Source organism: Microtus pennsylvanicus, chromosome X (genome assembly GCF_037038515.1).
Source record: "Microtus pennsylvanicus isolate mMicPen1 chromosome X, mMicPen1.hap1, whole genome shotgun sequence".
NCBI lineage: Eukaryota > Metazoa > Chordata > Mammalia > Rodentia > Cricetidae > Microtus > Microtus pennsylvanicus.
In genome coordinates this window covers 3919261-3924882 of record NC_134601.1, presented here as the reverse complement: position 1 = coordinate 3924882, position 5622 = coordinate 3919261, and positions in this window count along the sequence as shown.

Genomic DNA, 5622 nt, shown 5'->3' with positions numbered 1-5622 from the left:
GCATGTGGCTATTGTGTATTCTATAGCATGAATAATACAAACCCAGATACAGATATTGGGGTTCAAGCTGAAGATCAGAAAAGCAAAGCAGTCAGCCACTGGCTCTTCTACCTCAGACTGAAAACGGGCAATCCTGTCTACTCTGTACTAATCCTCAGAATGAGAGCTGTCTCCTCCCATCTTATATTCTTCTCTAGTGCTGGGATTAAAGGGGTGCACCTCCACCACCTGGTCTCTGTGACTAACCAGTGTGGCTGCTGGGATTAAAGGGGTGCACCTCCACCACCTGGCCTGTATGACTAACCAGTGTGGCTGCAGGGATTAAAGGGGTGCACCTCCACCACCTGGTCTCTGTGACTAACCAGTGTGGCTGCAGGGATTAAAGGGGTGCACCACCACCACCTGGTCTCTGTGACTAACCAGTGTGGCTGCTGGGATTAAAGGGGTGCACCTCCACCACCTGGTCTCTGTGACTAACCAGTGTGGCTGCAGGGATTAAAGGGGTGCACCTCCACCACCTGGCCTCTGTGACTAACCAGTGTGGCTGCTGGGATTAAAGGGGTGCACCTCCACCACCTGGCCTCTGTGACTAACCAGTGTGGCTGCTGGGATTAAAGGGGTGCACCTCCACCACCTGGCCTGTATGACTAACCAGTGTGGCTGCTGGGATTAAAGGGGTGCACCTCCACCACCTGGCCTGTATGACTAACCAGTGTGGCTGCAGGGATTAAAGGGGTGCACCTCCACCACCTGGCCTGTATGACTAACCAGTGTGGCTGCTGGGATTAAAGGGGTGCACCTCCACCACCTGGTCTCTGTGACTAACCAGTGTGGCTGCAGGGATTAAAGGGGTGCACCTCCACCACCTGGTCTGTATGACTAACCAGTGTGGCTGCTGGGATTAAAGGGGTGCACCTCCACCACCTGGCCTCTGTGACTAACCAGTGTGGCTGCTGGGATTAAAGGGGTGCACCTCCACCACCTGGCCTGTATGACTAACCAGTGTGGCTGCTGGGATTAAAGGGGTGCACCTCCACCACCTGGCCTGTATGACTAACCAGTGTGGCTGCTGGGATTAAAGGGGTGCACCTCCACCACCTGGCCTGTATGACTAACCAGTGTGGCTGCTGGGATTAAAGGGGTGCACCTCCACCACCTGGTCTCTGTGACTAACCAGTGTGGCTGCTGGGATTAAAGGGGTGCACCTCCACCTCCTGGCCTGTATGACTAACCAGTGTGGCTGCTGGGATTAAAGGGGTGCACCTCCACCACCTGGTCTGTATGACTAACCAGTGTGGCTGCTGGGATTAAAGGGGTGCACCTCCACCACCTGGACTGTATGACTAACCAGTGTGGCTGCTGGGATTAAAGGGGTGCACCTCCACCACCTGGTCTCTGTGACTAACCAGTGTGGCTGCAGGGATTAAAGGGGTGCACCTCCACCACCTGGTCTCTGTGACTAACCAGTGTGGCTGCTGGGATTAAAGGGGTGCACCTCCACCACCTGGCCTGTATGACTAACCAGTGTGGCTGCTGGGATTAAAGGGGTGCACCTCCACCACCTGGTCTCTGTGACTAACCAGTGTGGCTGCTGGGATTAAAGGGGTGCACCTCCACCACCTGGTCTCTGTGACTAACCAGTGTGGCTGCTGGGATTAAAGGGGTGCACCTCCACCACCTGGCCTGTATGACTAACCAGTGTGGCTGCTGGGATTAAAGGGGTGCACCTCCACCACCTGGCCTCTGTGACTAACCAGTGTGGCTGCTGGGATTAAAGGGGTGCACCTCCACCACCTGGCCTGTATGACTAACCAGTGTGGCTGCTGGGATTAAAGGGGTGCACCTCCACCACCTGGCCTGTATGACTAACCAGTGTGGCTGCTGGGATTAAAGGGGTGCACCTCCACCACCTGGCCTGTATGACTAACCAGTGTGGCTGCTGGGATTAAAGGGGTGCACCTCCACCACCTGGTCTGTATGACTAACCAGTGTGGCTGCTGGGATTAAAGGGGTGCACCTCCACCACCTGGACTGTATGACTAACCAGTGTGGCTGCTGGGATTAAAGGGGTGCACCTCCACCACCTGGTCTCTGTGACTAACCAGTGTGGCTGCAGGGATTAAAGGGGTGCACCTCCACCACCTGGTCTCTGTGACTAACCAGTGTGGCTGCTGGGATTAAAGGGGTGCACCTCCACCACCTGGCCTGTATGACTAACCAGTGTGGCTGCTGGGATTAAAGGGGTGCACCTCCACCACCTGGCCTCTGTGACTAACCAGTGTGGCTGCTGGGATTAAAGGGGTGCACCTCCACCACCTGGACTGTATGACTAACCAGTGTGGCTGCAGGGATTAAAGGGGTGCACCTCCACCACCTGGCCTGTATGGCTGACTAGTCTGGCTGCTTTGCACTGATCTCCAGGCAAGCTTTATTTATTAAAACAGAAATAATAGGCCACTATAGTGTTCAGCAGAGGACACTCTATCAAATGAGATATCCCGATTTTAATGGTTATATCAAGTGAACATGATTGTACCTACTTTAAGACTGAGTGTGGATATAGCCCCACCACACTGGCACTCCTGAGAAAAAGAGGACAAAAGTTGTAATAAGAAATAAATTTCTCATGCTAAAAGTGAAAACTAAGCCGAGCAGTGGTGGCAGATCTCTGTGAGTTCGAGACCAGCCTGGTCTACAAGAGCTTGTCCCAGGACAGGCTCCAAAGCTACAGAGAAACCCTGTCTCAAAAAAAAAAAAGTCTCTTAATAAAGGTGTGGTTGGGAGAGGGGGTAGGGAGTGCTAATCAGAAAACAGGGAAGAGACATGTAGGCTGGTCACCTGTGATGACAGTAGCCTCGTGTGTATGTGCAAACTGACCGCATCTCTCCTCCACCCCCTTCCCTCCTCTTTTCATGCTAACACACAATCAAAATGCATGTGACCACATACAGGAAATAAAAGAGGCAAAAATTTATAAAAACATCAACTCTGTATCATTCTGGGTTCTAGCTTTTGGATAATAATCCGCTAGAAGCCTACTAGCATAATAAACTGCTTCCTGGTTTAAAAAAAAAAAAACCCGAGGATTCTGTTTCTTGGACTATAAAGCTTGAAACAAAGGGCCTGAGGATAGAGCTCAGTTGGTGGAGTGCTTGCCTAGTTTGATCTCTATCACCATGGTAGGCGGTAGAGGTAGGGGTAGGGTATGTTTGTGTGTGTGTGTGTGTGTATGTGTGTGTGCATGTGCGTGCATGTGTGTGCGTGTGTGTGTGGTGTGTGCGTGTGCGCCTCTGATCTAGCCTAGGCCCATTTTACAAATGAGAGACCATCCCTAGCAATGACCCAGGACCCCCCCACCCCTGCTGCCTCCTTCACTATCCTCCTGACACTTCCTGCAACTGCAGGGCCACATCGCTGTGTGATTCAGGACCCGCCCCCAGATGGATCCAGATCTAGATTTGGGCTTCAAAGAAGAAAAGGTGGGGCACATCTACCTGCATACAGAGAAAAGAGAGGACACTTGATATTTAAGACAGCAGCAAGCGGGAGAGATGGCTCAGAAGTTGAGTTTGTAGCTGCTCTTTTGAAAGACTAGAGTTGAGTTCCCAGCAGGCATCTCTGGCAACCTCACAACTACCTGGAACTCCAAGTCCAAGGGAGATTTTGCCCTCTTCTGGCCTCTTGGGGTGCTGTCGTGAATGTATCGTACACTCACATATATACAAGACAGCAGCAACGGCTGAAGAGATAGCTGTCCCCAGCCAGGTATCAGTGCAGATTCTAAAGTCACCTCCTCAGGTCACTGCCCCAACCATGCCACTAAGACTATATACCCTTTGTGCGTTTGTTTCTTTACTTTGCCAGCCACGAGAGTGAGGATATTCTCACCATTGATGTCCTGTATATATCTGTAGCTTCCACTTTGGGTGGTAGAGGCAGGAGCATCAAAAGTTCAAAGTCATCCTTAGCTGTAACAAGTTTGAGGTTAGTTTGGGTTAGATAAAACCGGACCTTAGGGAGAAACAAGTTGGGCTTGCTGGGGATGCTAATGGTTTCTTTTGTAGAAATCTGAAAACTGAACCGCTGCAGTCAGATAAAGCATGGTGAGGGGCTGTTCTCAGGCTCCTATTGGTGAGCATATAAAATTTCCTCTCAGCGCCTAGTTGTCCTCAGCTGTCGCCTCTGATCTAGCCCAGGCCCAAATTTCTTCCTGCTTGAATGGTCACTAGCTGGCCTGGCTAATTCTACCATTAAACCCATCCCACATTCTGAGACCAAAACAATGAACCGTAAACTCACTCTCTTACCCTCTCATTCCTGAGACAATGAAGTCTAAACATATCTGTACAATGCCAAGAGCCTTCTCATTGGCTCACATCCCAAATGCCAGTCACCCCCATTTCCTATACCTCCGAATATGCTTGCTTCTACCTCTATTCTGGTCACGTGTTTAATCCCTGTCCCAAGACCCAGCAACGTCACTCATTCACAGATTGGTTTTTTCTCTTTTCTCTTTCACAGATTGTTAAATGATGATGAGATTCTGCACAATTTTTGCTTTGTTTTGTCTTTCGAGGCAGGGTTTCTCTGTGTAGCCTTGGCTGCATAATATTCAGCCAAGACAAGCTCCATAGAGGCCTGGGTCTCACAGTAGTTTACCCCAAGGCAATACCTGGTTCCAAGAAAGACCACAAACTGAGACCGCCCTGGCGCCACCCAGGAACAGACCATCCAAAAGGAAATTCCTAACATTCCAACCATTGTAGATAGGATCACCTGCCAGCACACACCCTTTGCTTTTCACCAGGACACCCCTAGACAAATGGTAGCCAATCAGGGGTCCTGAACCTTAGAAATCCCTCATCCCAACCTTTGCTATTATGAAAACCTCACCCCAGCTGAGCTTGGGGCTCTCCAATCATGCCAATACATTGGATACGTGGAGAGTATGTGCTGAAACTTGAATAAGAAAAATATGTAAAAGTTCTTTGCTTTTACATCCAGGACTTGGTTTCCTAGTTGGTTTTTGGGGACTCTGTGATCTGGGCATAGCAACTGTTCTGGAACTCACTTTGTAGACCAGGCTAGCCTCGAACTCAGAGATCTGTCAGCCTCTGCCTCCCGAGCTGAGGCTAAAGGTGTGCGCCACTACTGCCTGGCAGGTGCTATACAATTTCACTGGAAAATGTGGTTTATTCCTAATTTGTGCCAGGATATTGGGGAAATAGTATCACAAAACTACGCTAAGCAGTTCCTAGGCATTGGTAGAAAAGACAGACAACAGGCAATTGACATGCAGCTTGGTGAGAGGTCTGTGATCTAGGGCACTGCGGGAACCAGAAGAAAAGCATTCAACCCTCACTTGAAAGACTCCCGGGGTCTGGATTTATCCTGGTCTTTCACACTCACAGTGCAAAGGATTCCCAAAGAAGTGCTGTCAAGAAGCTGAAGAGTTAGCTCAGTGGTTAAGAATACTTGCTGCTCTCAAAGAGGACCTGGGATGGTTCCTAGCACTTAATGGCAGCTCACAACTGCCCATAATTCCAGTTCCAGGCAATCCAATACTGTCTTCTGGCCATCATGGGCACTGCACGCGCATGGTGGACTTACATACTTGCTGGC